Raw genomic sequence first — 11,407 nt, 5'->3', positions numbered from 1 at the left:
TACACTTCATGTCCACTTTTTATCAATTTCCAAGTTTCAAATGAAGTTTTGATCAACATAACAAATGATACTCATGCAAAAATCTTTCCAACCATTACTCATAAGATTGTGTTTCAAGTTTGGACATGGCATTTTCGAAGACTTGAACATATTGGTACAATTTTGGAAAATCAATTAATTTGCATTGCATGAGCTAAGCATGTACCATTTGCACGTCCAAATTGCATCTATTATTGTTCAGCTGCCAAATCCAAGTGGAATTGGGCCCTCCATGCGCCTGTACAGGCCCATGCATGGAGGCCCTTTCCATTCATGCAAGCATTTTGATCATGCGTTTCAGCCATGCTTTTGCTATAAATACAATGCTCATGCCTCTCATTTCAGCAACCTAAAGGCGCCCTAAATGTTGCACGACTGATCCCTCAACCATACTCAAAAGTAACTCACCAAATTTTCTCTCAATTTTTCAGATCTAGAATTCAATTTCATTGATTGTTTTTAGATCTAAAAGTTCCTTAGCCTTCTTCATTTTGATCCAAAGAACAAACTGCAAGCATCCATAGCAAGGAATTGTGCTCTCAAACTCTGCAAATCAGAGGTTTACTTCAATTTTCATTTTCTTCGAATCTACTCATATACTGCTTGGTTCTTGCTGTTGTTGTGTGATCTGAAGTCCTCTTCATAGAGGCAGTTGGTTTGAGCTTTAAATTTTTAAAATCCAATAATTTCAATTGAACACCACATAAATCCCACCTCTGATTTCTCTCAATGTAGAAACCTAGAATGGATTTGGTTGGTACATGGGTGATGTACATCACCCCAGCTTTCGATTGGTACCTGGATCGTGGCTTTTCATGCACATTTGTTTCTCTGTAAATTTGGGCCTCGCCGGAAGCTGGCCGGAGAAGATGGTGGCGCAGGTCACCGTCCAATCTCCAAATTGAATCTGAATCATCCATTTGCCTTTCCAGATTTAATCTCGTCCATTCAGTCTTATGACTTATTTAATGGCACTATGTGATTCAGTTGACTAGAGCAGGGTTAATCCCACTTTTACTCCCCAGTATGGTCCTCAGCAGGGTATCCCTAGTAGTTGCCTACGGGTAATCCCCGATTCGGTCGTCAGTAGTGTTTCCCTAGTGGAATCATCTGATCAGAACCCGTTTGTGTTTTCCCTCCCGGGCAGAGTGGTTGATAAAAATGTTTATCTTTCCTTCCCCAGCGGAGTAATATCCTTTTCTCCTCGGTAGATATGATCTCCTCTGCAGTGCAAGAAATATGACAGCATTGGAACCTTCTGATTGGTGGTTGTTCCCCACAGAGTTTCATTTCCCTCTTCGGTAATTTCCCCAGTAGATTTGATTCTACGGTGGATTTTATCCGTGTTTAGATCCCTGCGGAGATCCTTGCTTCCTGGTATCTGTGGCCCCCATCAGTTTGGATGTCCTCCAGTGGGTCTGGCTTTCTCTCTTGAGATGTAGTACCGGATGTTTGTCCATTGATTCTTGGACCTAGTTGTGTTAGATATGTCTGTTTGTCAGCATTCATCATACACGCATATACATGCATATTTTTAACATTCAGATATTCATGATTGCATTCTTTGCCATATATCTTTTGATTGTTTTCTTCTGCTAGTTGGTGATATATTTCCCCGAGTAGATATTTGTGTCTGATCTCTCCATGTAGAGTCGGCCCCATAGGCAGAAAGTGTCTACCATTTCCCCCATATTCCCCACTAAGTTATGTCCTCGTGGAAGATTGTTATTTTAGTTTCCTCCCAACACATATATTGGGATGGAGTTTTCCATCCTCATTGGGTTGAGTCTTGTTTCATTGTGTCTCTCTAGCTTATTCCTAGATCGACTCCTTTTGATTTCCCCTGCACTTCCCCGCAGTTTAGATGAATGATTGCTCAGTAACCAGTAATTGTACATCTATTCCCCGGCGGAATCTGTGGCCTTCTACCCAGTAACCGGTAGCTGTAAATCCTATCTTTGTGGTCTTCTACCCTCATACCGGTAGTTGTAAACCCCATTTTATCCCCTTGCAGAGTTAACCTCGTTTTGTTCATCCTAACCAATGACGGTTACTCTTCCGTGGTTTTCTACCCGGTATCCGGTAGATGTAATCCCCTTTTTGTTGGTTATCTTTATCTAATATTCGGTATCGATATTCCTTCACTTTTGAGTATATCTCTCAGTAACCGGTGATATATCTCCCGGATCATTGCCTTTGTCAATGTATCCCCAGCGAGTTATCTTTCGTTTACCCTTGGTCAGTAATGATCATTTCTCCCTTTGATTGGTCATCATTTTATACCTAGCATTCGGTATCCCGATGTCCTTTCTTTTCGTTCGACTTATCCTTTATTAACCCAGTAACCAGTTGTGGATAATCTTCCATGTGAGTATATTATCTACGTTCTGACGGTAATAGATAATATCTCATGCGCTCTTTGGTCGAAGTGTTTTGTTCTTCCCCAGTCGAGTAAGATTCGTATTTCCTTATGGAATCGAATGCCCATCCTGTAATCGTGTTTGCTTTTCAGCCCTCCTTTCGGATGTTGAGTGTCTTTGAAATATTCCCCAATTCACGCTTGGTTGGTCACCTATTATATGCCCAGAAACCGATATCCCTGGCATTCCTTCCCTTCTGCTCCCTATTGTGACTTGTTGTCCCCTGTGGAGTCAGATTTCCTGAGTCGAAATATACCTTTTTAGGTCTTCCTCGGATGTTTTTGGATGTTTGATATCTATCACCCGCATACCAATCTTAGATATTCATTCTCCCCGAGCATGTTGTTCTCTCACCCTAATACCGGTGTTTTGATCACATGTTTCCTTGAACTTATTACCCAGTAACCGGTAATACCTCATTCTGTTGTTTCCTCAGAGGAGTCCTGTTTGGACATTCCCCCAGTGAAGTCCCTTGGTGGATTTTCCCCATCTGAGTCTGAATTTTTATCCGAGGTATCCTTTGTGGATAGTTTTGTTGTATTGGCATATTCCCCAATACATGCATCTTTGAGTTAGCTCAAGTCCTTCCATTGATTTATTTTCATGGAATTCCTCTTGTGTCTCTCAGCAAGTTTTAAGTCGTGACCTACTCACGCAATGTATTCCCTTTCTTATCCTCATAAGAGTCCTCAGAGTCTCTGTCTCATATGAGTGTATTACTCATATGGATTGTCAGTTTCTCCTGATTTCTTTTCTTCTTTGTGGACACATATCTCCACATAGTATTACCTTTCTACATATATACATTTGCATCATGAGGTCTCTTAGGGACCAAAATTCGTCTCTTTGTTATTATTTAAGCCCATTCTACCTCGTCGAGACGAAGATTTTAACCTTCACTTCTCCGGCTAGAATGAACTTAAATAGGGGCATCTGTAAGACCCTAATTTTGACCCTAAGATACCTCATGGCATTATAACATTTCATTTTCATCTTGCCTCAAGGATCATAGCATCTTGGCTATTTACCTTTGGGTGGGATCTCTTGAGAGTGGGTTTGAGATCACCAAGCATGCTTGAATTGTATATTATTGCTTTTCTCATTTTTATTCACTAACCAAAAGCATAAAAATATGTCACTAACATCTTTTGTTTGTAGCTTGAGTAGTCACAAGATCCAAAGCTTCTAGGAGATCATATGTGCATTGATATGGCCAAGAGGAGATGAAAGCAAGCATGGAAATGGTTCCCAAAGCCCACATCTTTAAAATATGCTTCCCAAGTGACTCAATTCACCATTTTGATCAAAGCAAACCAAAGGGTTTGAGGCTTGTTTCCCAAGGAAACCCTAATTCATCTGCTCATCAATCGTGCCTTGCTCATGAAGCAACCTCAACCCATGATCAAATGCAATCAAGTGAAGTTATTTAATTCATCATTTCATGCATATTTGAACGTATTTGAGTATCCTCAATCATCAATTCATGAATATATGAGGCATAGACTTGAGAAGTTGATCAGCCAATTCATTTGACTATTTTGAAATACACTGAGACCTAATTGTTGATGTCTTTGTCAAATGGAGATGACCCCAAGAGAAAAACTGTTCTTAAGAACCATATGAACAACTTTCATGTTCATCAAAACTTGATTTGAAGCTTGGAAGGTCATCATCCATTTCAAAACATTATAGGTCATTTTGACTGAAACCCTAATTTTTAGGTCAACTTCCCAAGAACATAACTCATCCATTTTTCATGATTTTGAGGTGGGATCAAATGAATTGGAAATATTAAGATATCTACTTCAAATGTTATGTTTATCAAAATTTCAAAATCCTAAAATAAATACATGTGATAATCCAAAACATTATAGGTCACTTTGGACCAAATGCATTGAAATGTGAAAAAGTCCAACTTCAAGTGCCCATAACTTCTTCATAAAAACTCGAAATGATGCAAAATTTAAGACCAAATTGATTTTCTTGAAAATATCTACAACTTTTATGTTGAAGGTTTTGTTATTTAGAGCTTGCATCATTGAAACATCAGGGCTTAAAGTTTGGCTATTTTTGAAATTCTCACATGTACATATTTTGCACCCTACACTTCATGTCCACTTTTCATCAATTTCCAAGTTTCAAATGAAGTTTTGATCAACATAACAAATGACCACCATGCAAAAAGCTTTCCAACCATTACTCATAAGGTTGTGTTTCAAGTTTGGACATGGCATTTTCGAAGACTTGAACATATTGGTACAATTTTGGAAAATCAATTAATTTGCATTGCATGAGCTAAGCCTGTACCATTTGCACGTCCAAATTGCATCTATTATTGTTCAGCTGCCAAATCCAAGTGGAATTGGGCCCTCCATGCGCATGTACAGGCCCATACATGGAGGCCCTTTGCATTCATGCAAGCATTTTGATCATACATTTCAGCCATGCTTTTGCTATAAATACAATGCCCATGCCTCTCATTTCAGCAACCTAAAGGCGCCCTAAATGTTGCACGACTGATCCCTCAACCACATTCAAAAGGAACTCACCAAATTTTCTCTCAATTTTTCAGATCTAGAATTCAATTTCATTGATTGTTTTTAAATCTAAAAGTTCCTTAGCCTTCTTCATTTTGATCCAAAGAACAAACTGCAAGCATCCATAGCAAGGAATTTTGCTCTCAAACTCTACAAATCAGAGGTTTACTTCAATTTTCATTTTCTTCGAATCTACTCATATACTGCTTGGTTCTTGCTGTTGTTGTGTGATCTGAAGTCCTCTTCATAGAGGCAGTTGGTTTGAGCTTTAAATTTTTAAAATCCAATAAGTTCAGTTGAACACCACATAAATTCCACCTCTGATTTCTCTCGATGTAGAAACCTAGAATGGATTTGGTTGGTACAGGGGTGATGTACATCACCCCAGCTTTCGATTGGTACCTGGATCGTGGCTTTTCATGCACATTTGTTTCTCTGTAAATTTGGGCATCGCCGGAAGCTGGCCGGAGAAGACGGTGGCGCAGGTCACCGTCCAATCTCCAGATTGAATCTGAACCATCCATTTGCCTTTCCAGATTTAATCTCGTCCATTCAGTGTTATGACTTATATAATGGCATTATGTGATTCAGTTGACTAGAGCATATGGTGAACGCGCGCGTCCTGGCGACGTGATGATCCACGTCAATTAATGAAAGTGCATCAGACGCTCCACGTTTTTTCATCATTTTTAAATTCTGATTTTATTTTCTTTTATTACTTTTAATTCCATTTCATTTTAAAAATTCATATCTCCTTCATTATCGGTCCAAAAAATGTGAGACCAATTGCATTTTTCTTCTATTAATTTCTAGTTTCTAAAAATTATTTTTAATATTTTTTATTTTATCATTGGTATTTTTTAGGAATTTTCTCTTTTCTGGTTATTTTTAATTCATTTAAAATAGTTTTTGATATTCAAAAAATACAAAAATATTTTTCCAACCTCTTTGAATGATGATAGATCTATAAAAAATATTCTCATCAATTTATTAATTAATTTGAGATTTATTTGAGATTTTAATTCAATTAGGTTATTTTTTATGCATTTTAATTTATTAAAAATAGTTTCTGACTTCTAAAAATACTGAAATATTTTGTCAAACTTTGTTTGACCTTGTTGAACTTAGGATAATTCACTTGGACTTTTCAAAGTTGATTTGAAGTGAATTTGAAGTTTGACCTTTCTTTATTATTTTAATTCAAGTTTAATTTTAATTTTGAAAAATACCAAAAATATTTTATTTGTTTCTTGACTTCTAATCTTCATTTTGCTTCTGTTTACTATTGTTTGACCTTGATCTTCTCTATATTTGGTAAATGCTTGTTGATTATCTCATTCCATTTCCATTAATGTACTTTAATATTCATCTTCATCTTCTTCTTCTTTTCTTTTCTTTTTGATCAATGAGTTAAAGATTGGTGGTTAGCCTTGATATATGGGAGGTTTAACCTTCCTTGATTCAAATCTAATTCATCTTGATCATGGATCAAGTGAATGGCTTTGCATTAAGGATATGTTGCTTCCTAATCAAGCAAAGAACCTAAATCAATACAAGATCATTTCTCATCTTCCTTTTGGCATGGCAAGTTGTAGGAGCTTGATTCACTAATCAAGATCTCTAACTTGTGTTGTTGCCTACATTATTTATTGACCGGCCTCAGATAGTTGTGACTTCTACATAAGTCCAATTACGATTGCTTAACATAGCGTTAAATTGCCTTATTGCACACTAACTCTAACACTAACCATTAACCATTAACATTTAATTCTTGTTCTTTACAATTATGCAATTTACTATTCTTGTACATATTATTCATTTGCTTTTTCCTTTGCTCATTTGAGCACATGTTTATGTTAATGCAATTTGCCTTTTGCTCACTTGAGCACATAATTGTGTATATATCATTGTGCTTGTGTTTTATTTTGATTGTTGTGGACCAAAAATGCAAAAATGGACAAATGGACTTAGATTCTAGGATATTCCCTATGCAAAAATAAAGTAAAAAGGCCTTAATGTTGAAGATGGATTAGAAGGACTAAACCTCTAAACTCACTCTTGTCCATTCTTGATTTACTTCATGGAACTTTTTTTATGTTTGTGCTTTTGTGCTAGGGAATCCTATTTGAGCCAAATTGAAGAACCATTGACATGCGCTTCAAAGAGAAAGATACAAGAGCCATTGGAGATCTTCTAAGAGCTTGCTTGGTTAATTTGATTGCTTGAGCTTTTACTTATTTTCTTGCATATTCCAAAGGATGAGAGCTACTTGGATAATCAATATGATCTCAAGAGAGGAACTCCATTTGTGGTCTTGTTTCTTATCCTTCATCTCTTGTATGATTAGAACTTTAGCCATTCTTCTTCTTCCCTCCACTCTAACCCAAGCCAAAACATTTGTGCAAACATTTAACATTTGTTTTCAAACATTAGAAACCTAAGCATTATGCTTTTGATTTTCAAACTTTCTTTTCATAACACTTATTTTGAATTGAATCTTTAAGTCAACTTTGACCATATTTTGTAAATACTTTTCATTGGTAAATATAACTCATTCAAATACCTTTTTGTGGTTTCAATGGCCACTTTATTATTAAAAACTTTTCATAACCGATAGCTATTAGGTTTGAGTTATCCTTGAGGTAGATGTAATACTCACCTATATCCTTAGTGATGGACAATGAGTCTTCCATGCTCATTATAGGGTTAACCCCTCACTAGCATGTTGAAGCTATCCTCACATGGTGGATTTGTGGTTTTTAGGTTGAGTTTTCTCCCTTGGATAACAAAAGACCTTAAGGCTTTTGGACCAAATTAATTCACCAACTTGTTTTGAGATTTTTATCCCGAACTACGAGGTTTTGATCCTAATCTTTTTTAAGATGGTACGTAGGCAATGGGTTTATCCATTCAAACACAAAATTGTAAATAACTTGTATATTCTCTTCTCATCTCTTCAATCATGTTTGCACAAACAATTTTTTCACAAAATACCAACCTTACAACAAGTGTGAAAAGGGCTCCCTAGGAGTACCTAGGATGTTTTGGGTGCTTAACACCTTCCCATTTCATAACCAACCCCCTTACCCCGATCTCTGACATTTTTACTAGTTTTTGATTCGATAAAACTATTAGGTTTTTGTTCGCTTTCTAACCATTCCTTTGGATAAATAGAAGTGCGGTGGCGGCTCGACTTGTATGGTTTACCTTGGATTTAGTCAATATGTCTAATGGTAACGAATACCCCACTACAATAAGAATTCAATTTTGGGAAGTGACACAATTTGTCGTGTGGAACATTACTTGAGGACAAGCAATGAGCTAAGTTTGGGGTTGTGATTAGTCACCATTCTCACTATGTTTTCGTTACTTATCCGATAAGAAACCAAGGATTCTAGAACACTTTGTGCGCATTATGGTACCTTTGAAGTTAATTTTCATTTTTGTAAGTTATTTAAGCATTTTATCAATTTTTTGTTTATTTTATGTTTTCGGGATTTTATGCTTTGGTTGTCTGTGTTTATTCCCTCCAGGTCCAAGTAGAAGATCCAACGGACTCAATATGAGAAAGTGGAAAGTTTTGGTGTTTGAGAAAAGAAGATTTTCCAGTTCAGGAGGCCTGACAGGACCACCCGTGCCACCTGACACGAGTTGTGTCAGGAAGAAGGCAAAGAAAGAACAAGCAATGTCCAAGACAGGGGCCTGACACGGCCGCCCGTGTCAGTTGACACGGTCGCCCGTGTCAGCTGACACGGCCCGTGTCAGGTCACCTAGGGCATGTTAGAAAAGAAACAGCAAGGCAAAAAGCTGACACGGCCGCCTGTGTCAGATGATACGGGCCATGTCAGCCCAGGCGCAAATTCTTCCAAATTTTGGGCTTTTTACCCTGGCTTGAGCTGCGAGGATGTTTTGGGGATTTCCAACCTTTGCCAAGGGATTTTTCACTATTAAAGGAGAGTTTATACAAGAGAATAGGGGATCTTGGAACAAGGAGAATAGAGAGAATTGTCAGACGATCAAGGATTACAGAGATCAAGGAATTCGGAGAGCGGAAGATTTTCATGAGCAAAAGCGATTGAAGATCCAAGTCATCTGATTACTTGTAATGTGTATTTTTTATCTTGAATCTGTTTTGAATAATATGAGTAGTTAAACCCTCCAATGCAAGGGGGTGTCCCTGATTTAGATTTGTAATGACTTTGAGTTTACGATTGCATTTATAATATTATTTTTACGATATTCTTTTGATGTGCTTCATATTTTCTCTTTCGGACCAATTGAGATTGTTGTATGGTTATCAATTAGGATGGACCGCCATTGGTAAGGTTTTCATAAGATTAGTCTACAGTAGATATTACCCAGGATTAGGGATACCCTATATAAATCAGAGCATTTTTGATATAATAAGACTTAATTTCACCGATAATTTCCTATGGACATAAAAATTAGGGTAAAATGATTAAAGGTTTTCTCACCAAGGACTTGGGAGAAAATACCCTTGAGAACTGGTAGTAATTGGTATTTGTTGATGCAATAGTGACTCAGAGTTGTCACAAGGATAAATTATACACCTTCCCTGACATTGTTCCTCTTCCCTTGCAAACCCTTATTTTTATAGTATTATTTTCTTTTGTCTTTATTTTTATAAATCTGAATCTAAAACCCTCAACAAAATTTTTTGTTTAATTGAACGATGATTTGAACTTGATATTGACTTGCATTCCTTGAGATCGAGATTCAGGGAATTTCCCCTTTATTACTATAACAGGCAAAATAGTACTCTTGTTATTTTTTCGATCAGATACCATCAAACCGGTTTTTGTCCTCCAATCAATGAAGAAGTCAATTATATGGGGAATCAACAAAGACCAACACCATATCAAGGCAATCCAAATTATCAATGTGGAAATAACGCCAACTATGGTCAAGGTTGGAGACATGATTCTGGAATAGCAAGCAGGCCAAATCAGTATCAAAACTATCACCAACAGTAAAATGCAAATAAGCCAGACAAAACATCCAAACTTGAAGATACCTTGCAACAATTCATGCAATAAGCTATGGAAAATTAGAAGAACACTGACGCTTCGATCAAAAACCTTGAAACGCAAGTCAGATAAATTGCAAAGCAACTGGCAGAGCAACAAGGAGGCACCTTCACAGCCACAACTCAACCAAATCCAAAAAAACGTTACAAGGTAATAACAACGAGAAGCGAAAAAATGTTGAATGCAAACAATGACGAAAATGAGAAAAAAAGAAAGAAGTGTTGTTGGAAATAGAGAATAGGGAGAAAAGAAAAGAGAAGAAGGGGAGAAAGAAAGAGAACAAATAATAAAGGAGAATTAGTTGAAAAGGAGCAAGAAGAAAAGATAGAGATAAGAACGAAGTGAATGAAGTGCAAAAGAATCAGAGAACAAGGGAAGAAAAAGGAAAAATGATAAATCCACCAGTACAAAACCTACCATACCCTCATGCTCCAACCAAAAAGGATAAAGAAAGGAAATACGCTCGATTTTTGGATATTTTCAAGTGGTTGCAAATAAATATTCCCTTTGCGGAGGCACTTGAACAGATGCCTACATATGCACGATTCATGAAGTAAATTCTCACCAAGAAGAGAAGGATTACTGATGAAGAAACAATACATCTTGATGCAAGCTGCAGTGTGATCATTCAACGAACACTCCCATAAAAAGAAAGAGATCCAGGAAGAGTCACATTACCTACCACAATTGGAAACATAAACGTTGGGAAAGCATTTATTGATCTTGGCTCAAGTATCAACCTCATTCCACTCTCGATAATACGAAGAGTTAGTGATTTGGATATGAAGAATACTAGGATGACTTTGCAACTAGCCGACAAATACGTCACAAAGCCATCTGATATTGCCGAAGACATGTTGGTCAAGGTAGATAAGTTTTTATTTCCTATTGATTTTGTTGTCATGGATATAGAGGAAGATAATGATGTGCCACTGATTTTGGGACGTCCATTCATGAAAACCCTACGCATGTTGATTGATATTGATGACGGTTTAATGAAAGTGCATGTTCAAGATGAAGAAGTTACCTTCAGCCTCTTTGACACCATGAAACATTCCAAGGCTAAGGGAGCTTGTTTTCGAGTTGATGCAATTGATGAATAAATACTGAAAGTATAGAGAGAAACACACTTGTAACACCATTAGAAAGAGGCCTCGTGAATGTTTTCGATGTTCTTGATCCGGAAGAAGAAAAGGAACTCAATGAATGCTTAACAAAACTGGATTCAGCAAAAGAAGTACCATTGAAAGAGGCAAAAATTGAGGAATTAAAAGAAGATTCCGTGGAAAAGAACACCAAATTGGAATTGAAATTATTACCTGATCATTTGAAGTATCTGTTCCTGGATGATGAATGCAACCAT

Source organism: Lathyrus oleraceus, chromosome 3 (genome assembly GCF_024323335.1).
Source record: "Lathyrus oleraceus cultivar Zhongwan6 chromosome 3, CAAS_Psat_ZW6_1.0, whole genome shotgun sequence".
In the NCBI taxonomy this organism is placed as follows: Eukaryota; Viridiplantae; Streptophyta; class Magnoliopsida; order Fabales; family Fabaceae; genus Lathyrus; species Lathyrus oleraceus.
Note: the sequence above shows the minus strand (reverse complement) of the source record.